The following is a 21,183-nucleotide window of genomic DNA, read 5'->3' on the forward strand; positions in this document are numbered from 1 at the left end:
CCTCCCACCCTCTCCCTGCCTCCCTCTCCCTCCTTCTCCCTCTCTCACGATCGTATCTGCTGTAGTTCGGTCTCTATTTTCTGTCCCGTGTTCCTGAAGATCTGAATGGCCGCCTCGGCCACCTTGTCATCCTCCATCTTCAGACACTGAAGCAGAGACTCATACGTCTCAGCAGAGTGGAACGCTGTGGGGTGGGTGAAGGACAGAACCTGGAGGAGAGGAGGAAAGGACGAGGAGAAGGAGGAAGACAAGGAAGAGGAGGAGAGAAGAGAGGAGGAAGACAAGGAAGAGGAGGAGAGAAGAGAGGAGGAAGAGGAGAGAAGAGAGGAGGAGAGGAAGAGAGGAGGAAGAGGAGAGAGAGAGAGGAGGAGAGAGGAAGAGAGAGGAGGAGAGGAGGAGGAGGAGGAAGAGGAGGAGGAGGAAGACAAGGAAGGAGGAGGAGGAGAGGAGGAGGAAGAGGAGAGAGAAGAGGAGAGAGAGAGAGAGGAGGAAGAGGAGAGGAGAGAGAGGAGGAGAGGAGAGAGGAGGAAGAGGAGGAGAGAGGAGGAGAGGAGGAGAGAGAGGGAGGAGGAGAGAGAGAGAGAGAAAGACAAGCAAAAGTTATTAATCTGTCCATTCATCCACCAGTCCCCTCCCTCCCCTCGTCCCCTCCCTCTCCCCGTCCCCCCTCTCCCCGTCCCCTCCCTCCCTCTCCCCGTCCCCCTCCCTCCCTCCCTCTCCCCGTCCCCTTCCTCCCCCCCTCCCTCCCTCTCCCCGTCCCCTCCCTCCCTCCCCCCCCGTCCCCTCCCTCCCTCCCTCCGTCCCCTCCCTCCCTCTCCTCGTCCCCTCCCTCCCTCTCCTCGTCCCCTCCCTCTCCTCAACCCTCCCTCCATACCTTCAGTAGTTCCAGTCATCTCTCATATCTCTCATATCTCTCCATATCTCTCATATCTCTCTCATATATCTCCTCTCTCATATATCTCTCTCTCTCTCCTCTCTCCTCTCATATATCTCTCTCTCTCTCTCATATATCCTCTCTCTCTCTCATATATCTCTCTCTCTCTCTCTCTCTCTCATATCCTCTCTCATATCTCTCTCTCTCTCTCATATCTCTCTCTCTCTCTCTCTCTCATATATCTCCTCTCTCTCTCTCTCTCTCATATCTCTCTCTCTCTCTCATATATCTCTCTCTCTCTCTCTCTCTCCTCTCTCTCTCTCTCTCTCTCTCTCATATATCTCTCTCTCTCCTCTCATATATCTCTCTCTCTCTCTCTCTCTCTCTCTCATATCTCTCCCATATCTCTCTCCTCTCTCTCTCTCTCTCTCATATCTCTCTCTCATCTCTCTCTCTCTCTCTCTCTCTCTCTCTCCTCTCTCTCTCTCTCCTCTCTCTCTCTCTCTCTCTCTCATATATCTCTCTCTCCATCCTCCTCTCATATCTCTCTCTCTCTCTCATATATCTCTCTCTCATCTCTCTCTCTCTCTCTCTCTCTCTCTCTCTCATCTCTCTCATATATCTCTCTCTCTCATATATCTCTCTCTCTCTCTCTCTCATATATATCTCTCTCTCTCATATCTCTCTCTCTCTCTCTCTCTCATCCATCTCCCTCTCTCTCTCTCTCTATATCTCATATTATCAGAGAGACATCACATATAACATCTCATATAACCTCTTATTCTCTCATCTCCAGAGCAGAGAGACATCACATATCTCTTATATATCTCTTATTCTCTCATCTCTCTCTCTCTCATCACATATAACATTATATAACTCTCTTATTCAGCATCTAGACCAGAGCAGAGAGACATCACATATAACATTATATAACCTCTTATTCAGCATCTAGACCAGAGCTCTCTCTCATATAGACATCACATATAACATTATATAACCTCTTATTCAGCATCTAGACCATATAGAGCAGATCTCTCTCTCTCATCACATATAACATTATATCTCTCTCTCTCTCATATATCTCTCTTATTCAGCATCTAGACCAGAGCAGAGAGACATCACATATAACATTATATAACCTCTTATTCAGCATCTAGACCAGACCTTCAGTAGAGACATCACATATCCATTATATAACCTCTTATTCAGCATCTAGACCAGAGCAGAGAGATCTCATCACATATAACATTATATAACCTCTTATTCAGCATCTAGACCAGAGCAGAGAGACATCACATATAACATTATATAACCTCTTATTCAGCATCTAGACCAGAGCAGAGAGACATCACATATAACATTATATAACCTCTTATTCAGCATCTAGACCAGAGCAGTAGTTCCAGACATCACATATAACATTATATAACCTCCTTATTCAGCATCTCTCTCATATAACCTCAGCATCTAGACCAGAGCAGAGCAGAGAGACATCACATATAACATTATATAACCTCTTATTCAGCATCTAGACCAGAGCAGAGAGACATCACATATAACATTATATAACCTCTTATTCAGCATCCAGACCAGAGCAGCCCAGACATCACATATAACATTATATAACCTCTTATTCAGCATCTAGACCAGAGCACTGAGCAGAGAGACATCACATATAACATTATATAACCTCTTATTCAGCATCTAGACCAGAGCACTGAGCAGAGAGACATCACATATAACATTATATAACCTCTTATTCAGCATCTAGACCAGAGCACTGAGCAGAGAGACATCACATATAACATTATATAACCTCTTATTCAGCATCTAGACCAGAGCACTGAGCAGAGAGACATCACATATAACATTATATAACCTCTTATTCAGCATCTAGACCAGAGCACTGAGCAGAGAGACATCACATATAACATTATATAACCTCTTATTCAGCATCTAGACCAGAGCAGAGAGACATCACATATAACATTATATAACCTCTTATTCAGCATCTAGACCAGAGCACTGAGCAGAGAGACATCACATATAACATTATATAACCTCTTATTCAGCATCTAGACCAGAGCAGAGACATCACATATAACATTATATAACCTCTTATTCAGCATCTAGACCAGAGCACTGAGCAGAGAGACATCACATATAACATTATATAACCTCTTATTCAGCATCTAGACCAGAGCAGAGAGACATCACATATAACATTATATAACCTCTTATTCAGCATCTAGACCAGAGCAGAGAGACATCACATATAACATTATATAACCTCTTATTCAGCATCTAGACCAGAGCACTGAGCAGAGAGACATCACATATAACATTATATAACCTCTTATTCAGCATCTAGACCAGAGCAGAGAGACATCACATATAACATTATATAACCTCTTATTCAGCATCTAGACCAGAGCAGAGAGACATCACATATAACATTATATAACCTCTTATTCAGCATCTAGACCAGAGCACTGAGCAGAGAGACATCACATATAACATTATATAACCTCTTATTCAGCATCTAGACCAGAGCAGAGAGACATCACATATAACATTATATAACCTCTTATTCAGCATCTAGACCAGAGCAGAGAGACATCACATATAACATTATATAACCTCTTATTCAGCATCTAGACCAGAGCAGAGAGACATCACATATAACATTATATAACCTCTTATTCAGCATCTAGACCAGAGCAGAGAGACATCACATATAACATTATATAACCTCTTATTCAGCATCTAGACCAGAGCAGAGAGACATCACATATAACATTATATAACCTCTTATTCAGCATCTAGACCAGAGCAGAGAGACATCACATATAACATTATATAACCTCTTATTCAGCATCTAGACCAGAGCACTGAGCAGAGGAGACATCACATATAACATTATATAACCTCTTATTCAGCATCTAGACCAGAGCAGAGAGACATCACATATAACATTATATAACCTCTTATTCAGCATCTAGACCAGAGCACTGAGCAGAGAGACATCACATATAACATTATATAACCTCTTATTCAGCATCTAGACCAGAGCAGAGAGACATCACATATAACATTATATAACCTCTTATTCAGCATCTAGACCAGAGCACTGAGCAGAGAGACATCACATATAACATTATATAACCTCTTATTCAGCATCTAGACCAGAGCACTGAGCAGAGAGACATCACATATAACATTATATAACCTCTTATTCAGCATCTAGACCAGAGCAGAGAGACATCACATATAACATTATATAACCTCTTATTCAGCATCTAGACCAGAGCAGAGCAGAGAGACATCACATATAACATTATATAACCTCTTATTCAGCATCTAGACCAGAGCAGAGAGACATCACATATAACATTATATAACCTCTTATTCAGCATCTAGACCAGAGCACTGAGCAGAGAGACATCACATATAACATTATATAACCTCTTATTCAGCATCTAGACCAGAGCACTGAGCAGAGAGACATCACATATAACATTATATAACCCCTTATTCAGCATCTAGACCAGAGCACTGAGCAGAGAGACATCACATATAACATTATATAACCCCTTATTCAGCATCTAGACCAGAGCACTGAGCAGAGAGACATCACATATAACATTATATAACCTCTTATTCAGCATCTAGACCAGAGCAGAGAGACATCACATATAACATTATATAACCTCTTATTCAGCATCTAGACCAGAGCACTGAGCAGAGAGACATCACATATAACATTATATAACCCCTTATTCAGCATCTAGACCAGAGCACTGAGCAGAGAGACATCACATATAACATTATATAACCCCTTATTCAGCATCTAGACCAGAGCAGAGAGACATCACATATAACATTATATAACCTCTTATTCAGCATCTAGACCAGAGCAGAGAGACATCACATATAACATTATATAACCTCTTATTCAGCATCTAGACCAGAGCACTGAGCAGAGAGACATCACATATAACATTATATAACCTCTTATTCAGCATCTAGACCAGAGCACTGAGCAGAGAGACATCACATATAACATTATATAACCCCTTATTCAGCATCTAGACCAGAGCAGAGACATCACATATAACATTATATAACCTCTTATTCAGCATCTAGACCAGAGCACTGAGCAGAGAGACATCACATATAACATTATATAACCTCTTAATCAGCATCTAGACCAGAGCAGAGAGACATCACATATAACATTATATAACCTCTTATTCAGCATCTAGACCAGAGCAGAGAGACATCACATATAACATTATATAACCTCTTATTCAGCATCTAGACCAGAGCAGAGAGACATCACATATAACATTATATAACCTCTTATTCAGCATCTAGACCAGAGCAGAGAGACATCAATATAACATTATATAACCTCTTATTCAGCATCTAGACCAGAGCAGAGAGACATCACATATAACATTATATAACCTCTTATTCAGCATCTAGACCAGAGCACTGAGCAGAGAGACATCACATATAACATTATATAACCCTTATTCAGCATCTAGACCAGAGCAGAGAGACATCACATATAACATTATATAACCTCTTATTCAGCATCTAGACCAGAGCAGAGAGACATCACATATAACATTATATAACCCTTATTCAGCATCTAGACCAGAGCAGAGAGACATCACATATAACATTATATAACCCCTTAATCAGCATCTAGACCAGAGCAGAGAGACATCACATATAACATTATATAACCTCTTATTCAGCATCTAGACCAGAGCAGAGAGACATCACATATAACATTATATAACCTCTTATTCAGCATCTAGACCAGAGCAGAGAGACATCACATATAACATTATATAACCTCTTATTCAGCATCTAGACCAGAGCAGAGAGACATCACATATAACATTATATAACCTCTTATTCAGCATCTAGACCAGAGCAGAGAGACATCACATATAACATTATATAACCTCTTATTCAGCATCTAGACCAGAGCACTGAGCAGAGAGACATCACATATAACATTATATAACCTCTTATTCAGCATCTAGACCAGAGCAGAGAGACATCACATATAACATTATATAACCTCTTATTCAGCATCTAGACCAGAGCAGAGAGACATCACATATAACATTATATAACCTCTTATTCAGCATCTAGACCAGAGCACTGAGCAGAGAGACATCACATATAACATTATATAACCTCTTATTCAGCATCTAGACCAGAGCAGAGAGACATCACATATAACATTATATAACCTCTTATTCAGCATCTAGACCAGAGCACTGAGCAGAGAGACATCACATATAACATTATATAACCTCTTATTCAGCATCTAGACCAGAGCAGAGAGACATCACATATAACATTATATAACCTCTTATTCAGCATCTAGACCAGAGCACTGAGCAGAGAGACATCACATATAACATTATATAACCTCTTATTCAGCATCTAGACCAGAGCAGAGCAGAGAGACATCACATATAACATTATATAACCTCTTATTCAGCATCTAGACCAGAGCAGAGAGACATCACATATAACATTATATAACCTCTTATTCAGCATCTAGACCAGAGCAGAGAGACATCACATATAACATTATATAACCCTTATTCAGCATCTAGACCAGAGCAGAGAGACATCACATATAACATTATATAACCTCTTATTCAGCATCTAGACCAGAGCACTGAGCAGAGAGACATCACATATAACATTATATAACCTCTTATTCAGCATCTAGACCATCAGCATCTAGACCAGAGCAGAGCAGAGAGACATCACATATAACATTATATAACCTCTTATTCAGCATCTAGACCAGAGCACAGAGAGACATCACATATAACATTATATAACCTCTTATTCAGCATCTAGACAGAGAGACATCACATATAACATTATATAACCTCTTATTCAGCAGAGCAGAGAGACATCACATATAACATTATATAACCTCTTATTCAGCATCTAGACCAGAGCAGAGAGACATCACATATAACATTATATAACCTCTTATTCAGCATCTAGCAGAGAGAGACATCACATATAACATTATATAACCTCTTATTCAGCATCTAGACCAGAGCACTGAGCAGAGAGACATCACATATAACATTATATAACCTCTTATTCAGCATCTAGACCAGAGCAGAGAGACATCACATATAACATTATATAACCTCTTATTCAGCATCTAGACCAGAGCAGAGAGACATCACATATAACATTATATAACCTCTTATTCAGCATCTAGACCAGAGCACTGAGCAGAGAGACATCACATATAACATTATATAACCTCTTATTCAGCATCTAGACCAGAGCAGAGAGACATCACATATAACATTATATAACCTCTTATTCAGCATCTAGACCAGAGCACTGAGCAGAGAGACATCACATATAACATTATATAACCTCTTATTCAGCATCTAGACCAGAGCACTGAGCAGAGAGACATCACATATAACATTATATAACCTCTTATTCAGCATCTAGACCAGAGCAGAGAGACATCACATATAACATTATATAACCTCTTATTCAGCATCTAGACCAGAGCACTGAGCAGAGAGACATCACATATAACATTATATAACCTCTTATTCAGCATCTAGACCAGAGCAGAGAGACATCACATATAACATTATATAACCTCTTATTCAGCATCTAGACCAGAGCACTGAGCAGAGAGACATCACATATAACATTATATAACCCTTATTCAGCATCTAGACCAGAGCACTGAGCAGAGAGACATCACATATAACATTATATAACCTCTTATTCAGCATCTAGACCAGAGCACTGAGCAGAGAGACATCACATATAACATTATATAACCTCTTATTCAGCATCTAGACCAGAGCAGAGAGACATCACATATAACATTATATAACCTCTTATTCAGCATCTAGACCAGAGCACTGAGCAGAGAGACATCACATATAACATTATATAACCCCTTATTCAGCATCTAGACCAGAGCACTGAGCAGAGAGACATCACATATAACATTATATAACCTCTTATTCAGCATCTAGACCAGAGCAGAGAGACATCACATATAACATTATATAACCTCTTATTCAGCATCTAGACCAGAGCAGAGAGACATCACATATAACATTATATAACCTCTTATTCAGCATCTAGACCAGAGCACTGAGCAGAGAGACATCACATATAACATTATATAACCTCTTATTCAGCATCTAGACCAGAGCACTGAGCAGAGAGACATCACATATAACATTATATAACCTCTTATTCAGCATCTAGACCAGAGCAGAGAGACATCACATATAACATTATATAACCTCTTATTCAGCATCTAGACCAGAGCAGAGACATCACATATAACATTATATAACCTCTTATTCAGCATCTAGACCAGAGCACTGAGCAGAGAGACATCACATATAACATTATATAACCCCCTTATTCAGCATCTAGACCAGAGCACTGAGCAGAGAGACATCACATATAACATTATATAACCCCTTATTCAGCATCTAGACCAGAGCAGAGAGACATCACATATAACATTATATAACCCTTATTCAGCATCTAGACCAGAGCAGAGACATCACATATAACATTATATAACCTCTTATTCAGCATCTAGACCAGAGCACTGAGCAGAGAGACATCACATATAACATTATATAACCCCTTATTCAGCATCTAGACCAGAGCAGAGAGACATCACATATAACATTATATAACCTCTTATTCAGCATCTAGACCAGAGCAGAGACATCACATATAACATTATATAACCTCTTATTCAGCATCTAGACCAGAGCACTGAGCAGAGAGACATCACATATAACATTATATAACCCCTTATTCAGCATCTAGACCAGAGCACTGAGCAGAGAGACATCACATATAACATTATATAACCTCTTATTCAGCATCTAGACCAGAGCACTGAGCAGAGAGACATCACATATAACATTATATAACCTCTTATTCAGCATCTAGACCAGAGCACTGAGCAGAGAGACATCACATATAACATTATATAACCCCTTATTCAGCATCTAGACCAGAGCAGAGAGACATCACATATAACATTATATAACCTCTTATTCAGCATCTAGACCAGAGCAGAGAGACATCACATATAACATTATAGACTATTCAGAGACCAGAGCAGAGAGACATCACATATAACATTATATAACCTCTTATTCAGCATCTAGACCAGAGCACTGAGCAGAGACATCACATATAACATTATATAACCCCTTATTCAGCATCTAGACCAGAGCAGAGACATCACATATAACATTATATAACCTCTTATTCAGCATCTAGACCAGAGCAGAGAGACATCACATATAACATTATATAACCTCTTATTCAGCATCTAGACCAGAGCAGAGAGACATCACATATAACATTATATAACCTCTTATTCAGCATCTAGACCAGAGCAGAGAGACATCACATATAACACTATATAACCTCTTATTCAGCATCTAGACCAGAGCACTGAGCAGAGAGACATCACATATAACATTATATAACCTCTTATTCAGCATCTAGACCAGAGCACTGAGCAGAGAGACATCACATATAACATTATATAACCTCTTATTCAGCATCTAGACCAGAGCAGAGACATCACATATAACACTATATAACCTCTTATTCAGCATCTAGACCAGAGCAGAGACATCACATATAACATTATATAACCTCTTATTCAGCATCTAGACCAGAGCAGAGAGACATCACATATAACATTATATAACCTCTTATTCAGCATCTAGACCAGAGCACTGAGCAGAGAGACATCACATATAACATTATATAACCTCTTATTCAGCATCTAGACCAGAGCACTGAGCAGAGAGACATCACATATAACATTATATAACCCTCTTATTCAGCATCTAGACCAGAGCAGAGAGACATCACATATAACATTATATAACCTCTTATTCAGCATCTAGACCAGAGCAGAGACATCACATATAACATTATATAACCTCTTATTCAGCATCTAGACCAGAGCACTGAGCAGAGAGACATCACATATAACATTATATAACCTCTTATTCAGCATCTAGACCAGAGCAGAGAGACATCACATATAACATTATATAACCTCTTATTCAGCATCTAGACCAGAGCAGAGAGACATCACATATAACATTATATAACCTCTTATTCAGCATCTAGACCAGAGCAGAGAGACATCACATATAACATTATATAACCTCTTATTCAGCATCTAGACCAGAGCACTGAGCAGAGAGACATCACATATAACATTATATAACCTCTTATTCAGCATCTAGACCAGAGCAGAGAGACATCACATATAACATTATATAACCTCTTATTCAGCATCTAGACCAGAGCAGAGAGACATCACATATAACATTATATAACCTCTTATTCAGCATCTAGACTGAGCAGAGAGACATCACATATAACATTATATAACCTCTTATTGAGCAGAGAGACATCACATATAACATTATATAACCTCTTATTCAGCATCTAGACCAGAGCACTGAGCAGAGAGACATCACATATAACATTATATAACCTCTTATTCAGCATCTAGACCAGAGCACCAGAGCACTAGACCAGAGCAGAGAGACATCACATATAACATTATATAACCTCTTATTCAGCATCTAGACCAGAGCACAGAGAGACATCACATATAACATTATATAACCTCTTATTCAGCATCTAGACCAGAGCAGCAGAGAGACATCACATATAACATTATATAACCTCTTATTCAGCATCTAGACCAGAGCACTGAGCAGAGAGACATCACATATAACATTATATAACCCTTATTCAGCATCTAGACCAGAGCACTGAGCAGAGAGACATCACATATAACATTATATAACCTCTTATTCAGCATCTAGACCAGAGCACTGAGCAGAGAGACATCACATATAACATTATATAACCTCTTATTCAGCATCTAGACCAGAGCAGAGAGACATCACATATAACATTATATAACCTCTTATTCAGCATCTAGACCAGAGCACTGAGCAGAGAGACATCACATATAACATTATATAACCCTTATTCAGCATCTAGACCAGAGCACTGAGCAGAGAGACATCACATATAACATTATATAACCTCTTATTCAGCATCTAGACCAGAGCAGAGAGACATCACATATAACATTATATAACCTCTTATTCAGCATCTAGACCAGAGCACTGAGCAGAGAGACATCACATATAACATTATATAACCTCTTATTCAGCATCTAGACCAGAGCACTGAGCAGAGAGACATCACATATAACATTATATAACCTCTTATTCAGCATCTAGACCAGAGCAGAGAGACATCACATATAACATTATATAACCTCTTATTCAGCATCTAGACCAGAGCAGAGACATCACATATAACATTATATAACCTCTTATTCAGCATCTAGACCAGAGCACTGAGCAGAGAGACATCACATATAACATTATATAACCCCTTATTCAGCATCTAGACCAGAGCACTGAGCAGAGAGACATCACATATAACATTATATAACCCCTTATTCAGCATCTAGACCAGAGCAGAGAGACATCACATATAACATTATATAACCCCTTATTCAGCATCTAGACCAGAGCAGAGACATCACATATAACATTATATAACCTCTTATTCAGCATCTAGACCAGAGCACTGAGCAGAGAGACATCACATATAACATTATATAACCCCTTATTCAGCATCTAGACCAGAGCAGAGAGACATCACATATAACATTATATAACCTCTTATTCAGCATCTAGACCAGAGCAGAGACATCACATATAACATTATATAACCTCTTATTCAGCATCTAGACCAGAGCACTGAGCAGAGAGACATCACATATAACATTATATAACCCCTTATTCAGCATCTAGACCAGAGCACTGAGCAGAGAGACATCACATATAACATTATATAACCTCTTATTCAGCATCTAGACCAGAGCACTGAGCAGAGAGACATCACATATAACATTATATAACCTCTTATTCAGCATCTAGACCAGAGCACTGAGCAGAGAGACATCACATATAACATTATATAACCCTTATTCAGCATCTAGACCAGAGCAGAGAGACATCACATATAACATTATATAACCTCTTATTCAGCATCTAGACCAGAGCAGAGAGACATCACATATAACATTATATAACCTCTTATTCAGCATCTAGACCAGAGCAGAGAGACATCACATATAACATTATATAACCTCTTATTCAGCATCTAGACCAGAGCACTGAGCAGAGAGACATCACATATAACCCCTTATTCAGCATCTAGACCAGAGCAGAGACATCACATATAACATTATATAACCTCTTATTCAGCATCTAGACCAGAGCAGAGAGACATCACATATAACATTATATAACCTCTTATTCAGCATCTAGACCAGAGCAGAGAGACATCACATATAACATTATATAACCTCTTATTCAGCATCTAGACCAGAGCAGAGAGACATCACATATAACACTATAACCTCTTATTCAGCATCTAGACCAGAGCACTGAGCAGAGAGACATCACATATAACATTATATAACCTCTTATTCAGCATCTAGACCAGAGCACTGAGCAGAGAGACATCACATATAACATTATATAACCTCTTATTCAGCATCTAGACCAGAGCAGAGAGACATCACATATAACACTATATAACCTCTTATTCAGCATCTAGACCAGAGCAGAGAGACATCACATATAACATTATATAACCTCTTATTCAGCATCTAGACCAGAGCAGAGAGACATCACATATAACATTATATAACCTCTTATTCAGCATCTAGACCACTGAGAGAGAGACATCACATATAACATTATATAACCTCTTATTCAGCATCTAGACCAGAGCAGAGACATCACATATAACATTATATAACCTCTTATTCAGCATCTAGACCAGAGCAGAGAGACATCACATATAACATTATATAACCTCTTATTCAGCATCTAGACCAGAGCACTGAGCAGAGAGACATCACATATAACATTATATAACCCCTTATTCAGCATCTAGACCAGAGCAGAGACATCACATATAACATTATATAACCTCTTATTCAGCATCTAGACCAGAGCAGAGAGACATCACATATAACATTATATAACCTCTTATTCAGCATCTAGACCAGAGCACTGAGCAGAGAGACATCACATATAACATTATATAACCTCTTATTCAGCATCTAGACCAGAGCAGAGAGACATCACATATAACATTATATAACCTCTTATTCAGCATCTAGACCAGAGCAGAGAGACATCACATATAACATTATATAACCTCTTATTCAGCATCTAGACCAGAGCAGAGAGACATCACATATAACATTATATAACCTCTTATTCAGCATCTAGACCAGAGCACTGAGCAGAGAGACATCACATATAACATTATATAACCTCTTATTCAGCATCTAGACCAGAGCAGAGAGACATCACATATAACATTATATAACCTCTTATTCAGCATCTAGACCAGAGCAGAGAGACATCACATATAACATTATATAACCTCTTATTCAGCATCTAGACCAGAGCACTGAGCAGAGAGACATCACATATAACATTATATAACCTCTTATTCAGCATCTAGACCAGAGCAGAGAGACATCACATATAACATTATATAACCTCTTATTCAGCATCTAGACCAGAGCACTGAGCAGAGAGACATCACATATAACATTATATAACCTCTTATTCAGCATCTAGACCAGAGCACTGAGCAGAGAGACATCACATATAACATTATATAACCTCTTATTCAGCATCTAGACCAGAGCAGAGAGACATCACATATAACATTATATAACCTCTTATTCAGCATCTAGACCAGAGCACTGAGCAGAGAGACATCACATATAACATTATATAACCTCTTATTCAGCATCTAGACCAGAGCAGAGAGACATCACATATAACATTATATAACCTCTTATTCAGCATCTAGACCAGAGTACTGAGCAGAGAGACATCACATATAACATTATATAACCCTTATTCAGCATCTAGACCAGAGCACTGAGCAGAGAGACATCACATATAACATTATATAACCTCTTATTCAGCATCTAGACCAGAGCACTGAGCAGAGAGACATCACATATAACATTATATAACCTCTTATTCAGCATCTAGACCAGAGCAGAGAGACATCACATATAACATTATATAACCTCTTATTCAGCATCTAGACCAGAGCACTGAGCAGAGAGACATCACATATAACATTATATAACCCCTTATTCAGCATCTAGACCAGAGCACTGAGCAGAGACATCACATATAACATTATATAACCTCTTATTCAGCATCTAGACCAGAGCAGAGAGACATCACATATAACATTATATAACCTCTTATTCAGCATCTAGACCAGAGCAGAGAGACATCACATATAACATTATATAACCTCTTATTCAGCATCTAGACCAGAGCACTGAGCAGAGAGACATCACATATAACATTATATAACCTCTTATTCAGCATCTAGACCAGAGCACTGAGCAGAGAGACATCACATATAACATTATATAACCTCTTATTCAGCATCTAGACCAGAGCAGAGAGACATCACATATAACATTATATAACCTCTTATTCAGCATCTAGACCAGAGCAGAGACATCACATATAACATTATATAACCTCTTATTCAGCATCTAGACCAGAGCACTGAGCAGAGAGACATCACATATAACATTATATAACCCCTTATTCAGCATCTAGACCAGAGCACTGAGCAGAGAGACATCACATATAACATTATATAACCCCTTATTCAGCATCTAGACCAGAGCAGAGAGACATCACATATAACATTATATAACCCCTTATTCAGCATCTAGACCAGAGCAGAGACATCACATATAACATTATATAACCTCTTATTCAGCATCTAGACCAGAGCACTGAGCAGAGAGACATCACATATAACATTATATAACCCCTTATTCAGCATCTAGACCAGAGCAGAGAGACATCACATATAACATTATATAACCTCTTATTCAGCATCTAGACCAGAGCAGAGACATCACATATAACATTATATAACCTCTTATTCAGCATCTAGACCAGAGCACTGAGCAGAGAGACATCACATATAACATTATATAACCCCTTATTCAGCATCTAGACCAGAGCACTGAGCAGAGAGACATCACATATAACATTATATAACCTCTTATTCAGCATCTAGACCAGAGCACTGAGCAGAGAGACATCACATATAACATTATATAACCTCTTATTCAGCATCTAGACCAGAGCACTGAGCAGAGAGACATCACATATAACATTATATAACCCCTTATTCAGCATCTAGACCAGAGCAGAGAGACATCACATATAACATTATATAACCTCTTATTCAGCATCTAGACCAGAGCAGAGAGACATCACATATAACATTATATAACCTCTTATTCAGCATCTAGACCAGAGCAGAGAGACATCACATATAACATTATATAACCTCTTATTCAGCATCTAGACCAGAGCACTGAGCAGAGAGACATCACATATAACATTATATAACCCCTTATTCAGCATCTAGACCAGAGCAGAGACATCACATATAACATTATATAACCTCTTATTCAGCATCTAGACCAGAGCAGAGAGACATCACATATAACATTATATAACCTCTTATTCAGCATCTAGACCAGAGCAGAGAGACATCACATATAACACTATATAACCTCTTATTCAGCATCTAGACCAGAGCACTGAGCAGAGAGACATCACATATAACATTATATAACCTCTTATTCAGCATCTAGACCAGAGCACTGAGCAGAGAGACATCACATATAACATTATATAACCTCTTATTCAGCATCTAGACCAGAGCAGAGAGACATCACATATAACACTATATAACCTCTTATTCAGCATCTAGACCAGAGCAGAGAGACATCACATATAACATTATATAACCTCTTATTCAGCATCTAGACCAGAGCAGAGAGACATCACATATAACATTATATAACCTCTTATTCAGCATCTAGACCAGAGCAGAGACATCACATATAACATTATATAACCTCTTATTCAGCATCTAGACCAGAGCAGAGACATCACATATAACATTATATAACCTCTTATTCAGCATCTAGACCAGAGCACTGAGCAGAGAGACATCACATATAACATTATATAACCTCTTATTCAGCATCTAGACCAGAGCACTGAGCAGAGAGACATCACATATAACATTATATAACCCCTTATTCAGCATCTAGACCAGAGCAGAGACATCACATATAACATTATATAACCTCTTATTCAGCATCTAGACCAGAGCAGAGAGACATCACATATAACATTATATAACCTCTTATTCAGCATCTAGACCAGAGCACTGAGCAGAGAGACATCACATATAACATTATATAACCTCTTATTCAGCATCTAGACCAGAGCAGAGAGACATCACATATAACATTATATAACCTCTTATTCAGCATCTAGACCAGAGCAGAGAGACATCACATATAACATTATATAACCTCTTATTCAGCATCTAGACCAGAGCACTGAGCAGAGAGACATCACATATAACATTATATAACCTCTTATTCAGCATCTAGACCAGAGCACTGAGCAGAGAGACATCACATATAACATTATATAACCTCTTATTCAGCATCTAGACCAGAGCAGAGACATCACATATAACATTATATAACATCAGCATATAACATTATATAACCTCTTATTCAGCATCTAGACCAGAGCACAGAGAGACATCACATATAACATTATATAACCCTTATTCAGCATCTAGACCAGAGCACTGAGCAGAGAGACATCACATATAACATTATATAACCCCTTATTCAGCATCTAGACCAGAGCAGAGAGACATCACATATAACATTATATAACCTCTTATTCAGCATCTAGACCAGAGCAGAGACATCATATAACATATAACATTATATAACCTCTTATTCAGCATCTAGACCAGAGCACTGAGCAGAGACATCACATATAACATTATATAACCTCTTATTCAGCATCTAGACCAGAGCAGAGACCTCTTATTCAGCATCTAGACCAGAGCAGAGAGACATCACATATAACATTATATAACCCCTTATTCAGCATCTAGACCAGAGCACTGAGCAGAGAGACATCACATATAACATTATATAACCTCTTATTCAGCATCTAGACCAGAGCACTGAGCAGAGAGACATCACATATAACATTATATAACCTCTTATTCAGCATCTAGACCAGAGCACTGAGCAGAGAGACATCACATATAACATTATATAACCCCTTATTCAGCATCTAGACCAGAGCAGAGAGACATCACATATAACATTATATAACCTCTTATTCAGCATCTAGACCAGAGCAGAGAGACATCACATATAACATTATATAACCTCTTATTCAGCATCTAGACCAGAGCAGAGAGACATCACATATAACATTATATAACCTCTTATTCAGCATCTAGACCAGAGCACTGAGCAGAGACATCACATATAACATTATATAACCCCTTATTCAGCATCTAGACCAGAGCAGAGACATCACATATAACATTATATAACCTCTTATTCAGCATCTAGACCAGAGCAGAGAGACATCACATATAACATTATATAACCTCTTATTCAGCATCTAGACCAGAGCAGAGAGACATCACATATAACATTATATAACCTCTTATTCAGCATCTAGACCAGAGCAGAGAGACATCACATATAACACTATATAACCTCTTATTCAGCATCTAGACCAGAGCACTGAGCAGAGAGACATCACATATAACATTATATAACCTCTTATTCAGCATCTAGACCAGAGCACTGAGCAGAGAGACATCACATATAACATTATATAACCTCTTATTCAGCATCTAGACCAGAGCAGAGAGACATCACATATAACACTATATAACCTCTTATTCAGCATCTAGACCAGAGCAGAGAGACATCACATATAACATTATATAACCTCTTATTCAGCATCTAGACCAGAGCAGAGAGACATCACATATAACATTATATAACCTCTTATTCAGCATCTAGACCAGAGCAGAGACATCACATATAACATTATATAACCTCTTATTCAGCATCTAGACCAGAGCACTGAGCAGAGACATCACATATAACATTATATAACCTCTTATTCAGCATCTAGACCAGAGCACTGAGCAGAGAGACATCACATATAACATTATATAACCCCTTATTCAGCATCTAGACCAGAGCAGAGAGACATCACATATAACATTATATAACCTCTTATTCAGCATCTAGACCAGAGCAGAGAGACATCACATATAACATTATATAACCTCTTATTCAGCATCTAGACCAGAGCACTGAGCAGAGAGACATCACATATAACATTATATAACCTCTTATTCAGCATCTAGACCAGAGCAGAGAGACATCACATATAACATTATATAACCTCTTATTCAGCATCTAGACCAGAGCAGAGAGACATCACATATAACATTATATAACCTCTTATTCAGCATCTAGACCAGAGCAGAGACATCACATATAACATTATATAACCTCTTATTCAGCATCTAGACCAGAGCACTGAGCAGAGAGACATCACATATAACATTATATAACCTCTTATTCAGCATCTAGACCAGAGCAGAGAGACATCACATATAACATTATATAACCTCTTATTCAGCATCTAGACCAGAGCAGAGAGACATCACATATAACATTATATAACCTCTTATTCAGCATCTAGACCAGAGCAGAGAGACATCACATATAACATTATATAACCTCTTATTCAGCATCTAGACCAGAGCAGAGAGACATCACATATAACATTATATAACCTCTTATTCAGCATCTAGACCAGAGCACTGAGCAGAGAGACATCACATATAACATTATATAACCTCTTATTCAGCATCTAGACCAGAGCAGAGAGACATCACATATAACATTATATAACCTCTTATTCAGCATCTAGACCAGAGCACTGAGCAGAGAGACATCACATATAACATTATATAACCTCTTATTCAGCATCTAGACCAGAGCAGAGAGACATCACATATAACATTATATAACCTCTTATTCAGCATCTAGACCAGAGCAGAGAGACATCACATATAACATTATATAACCTCTTATTCAGCATCTAGACCAGAGCAGAGAGACATCACATATAACATTATATAACCTCTTATTCAGCATCTAGACCAGAGCACTGAGCAGAGACATCACATATAACATTATATAACCTCTTATTCAGCATCTAGACCAGAGCAGAGACATCACATATAACATTATATAACCTCTTATTCAGCATCTAGACCAGAGCAGAGAGACATCACATATAACATTATATAACCCCTTATTCAGCATCTAGACCAGAGCAGAGAGACATCACATATAACATTATATAACCTCTTATTCAGCATCTAGACCAGAGCAGAGAGACATCAAATATAACATTATATAACCTCTTATTCAGCATCTAGACCAGAGCACTGAGCAGAGAGACATCACATATAACATTATATAACCTCTTATTCAGCATCTAGACCAGAGCAGAGAGACATCACATATAACATTATATAACCTCTTATTCAGCATCTAGACCAGAGCAGAGAGACATCACATATAACATTATATAACCCTTATTCAGCATCTAGACCAGAGCAGAGAGACATCACATATAACATTATATAACCTCTTATTCAGCATCTAGACCAGAGCAGAGAGACATCACATATAACATTATATAACCTCTTATTCAGCAGCTAGACCAGAGCACTGAGCAGATATAACCACACACACACCATTTATGTACCTGATGGCCTCGGAGTCGATGTGGACAGGAGCGATGCGTTCCAACAGGAACTTCACCATCTCCAGGAAGGGGTTGGTGGGCTGCTTCGGGAACGCCAGTTTACGAGTAATCTCCCTCTGAAAAACACGATCAATATCTAACTGGTACAGTTCCCTCTGAAATACACGATCAATATCTAACTGGTACTGTTCCCTCTGAAAAACACGATCAATATCTAACTGGTACTCTCCCCTCTGAAATACACAATCAATATCTAACTGGTAATCTCCCTCTGAAATACACGATCAATATCTAACTGGTAATCTCCCCTCTGAAATACACGATCAATACACAATCAATATCTAACTGGTAATCTCCCTCTGAAATACACGATCAATATCTAACTGGTAATCTCCCTCTGAAATACACGATCAATACACGATCAATATCTAACTGGTACTGTTCCCTCTGAAATACGATCAATATCTAACTGGTAATCTCCCTCTGAAATACACGATCAATACACGATCAATATCTAACTGGTACAGTTCCCTCTGAAATACACGATCAATACACGATCAATATCTAACTGGTACTGTTCCCCTGAAATACACAATCAATATCTAACTGGTAATCTCCCTCTGAAATACATGATCAATACACAATCAATATCTAACTGGTAATCTCCCTCTGAAATACACAATCAATATCTAACTGGTACTCTCCCCTCTGAAATACACAATCAATATCTAACTGGTAATCTCCTCTGAAATACACAATCAATTTGTAGTTTTCCATTGACTGCCTTTACAGATTCCATTGATTTAGGACTCCAAATTGTAGTTCCTATGGCTTCCACTAGACGTCAACAGTCTTCAGAAATGGTTTTAGGCTTGTATTCTGAAAAATGAGGGAGTAAGGTCACTCTGAATGAGTGGACACTGCAGTGTCCCAGAGGTTTTTCATGCACGACCGAGAGCCTTTCTTGTTTTCCTTTTATATTGGACAAAGATATTGTCCGGTTGAAATATTATTGATTATTACGACTAAAAACAACCTGAGGATCGATTATAAACATCGTTTGACATGTTTCTACGAACTTTACGGATACTTCTCGGATGTTTCGTCTGCCTGTTGTGACTGCGTTAGAGCCTGTGGATTACTGAACAAAACAGAGGTCTTTGGATATAAAGAGGGGCTTTATCGAAACAAAATGAACATTTATTGAGTAACTGGGAGTCTTGTGAGTGCAACCATATGAAGATCATCAAAGGTAAGGGGATTCATTTTATCTCTATTTCTGCAATTTCACTGGATGTTGGCCAGGTGGGACGTTACCTCAGTCTCAACGTCAACAGTGGCGTTAAGGAAGCAATGAAAACTCAGAAATACAGTGTAGACATTGTTAATGTTGTAAATGACTAT

At 38.3% G+C, this 21,183-nt stretch overlaps 1 pseudogene; it reads right to left on the minus strand.

The window, feature by feature from the left end:
* The window catches only part of LOC121843948, a 77,335-nt pseudogene that overhangs the window by 20,900 nt on the left and 35,252 nt on the right, over window positions 1–21,183 (minus strand).

The sequence above is a fragment of the Oncorhynchus tshawytscha genome, unplaced genomic scaffold (assembly GCF_018296145.1).
Source record: "Oncorhynchus tshawytscha isolate Ot180627B unplaced genomic scaffold, Otsh_v2.0 Un_contig_3726_pilon_pilon, whole genome shotgun sequence".
NCBI lineage: Eukaryota > Metazoa > Chordata > Actinopteri > Salmoniformes > Salmonidae > Oncorhynchus > Oncorhynchus tshawytscha.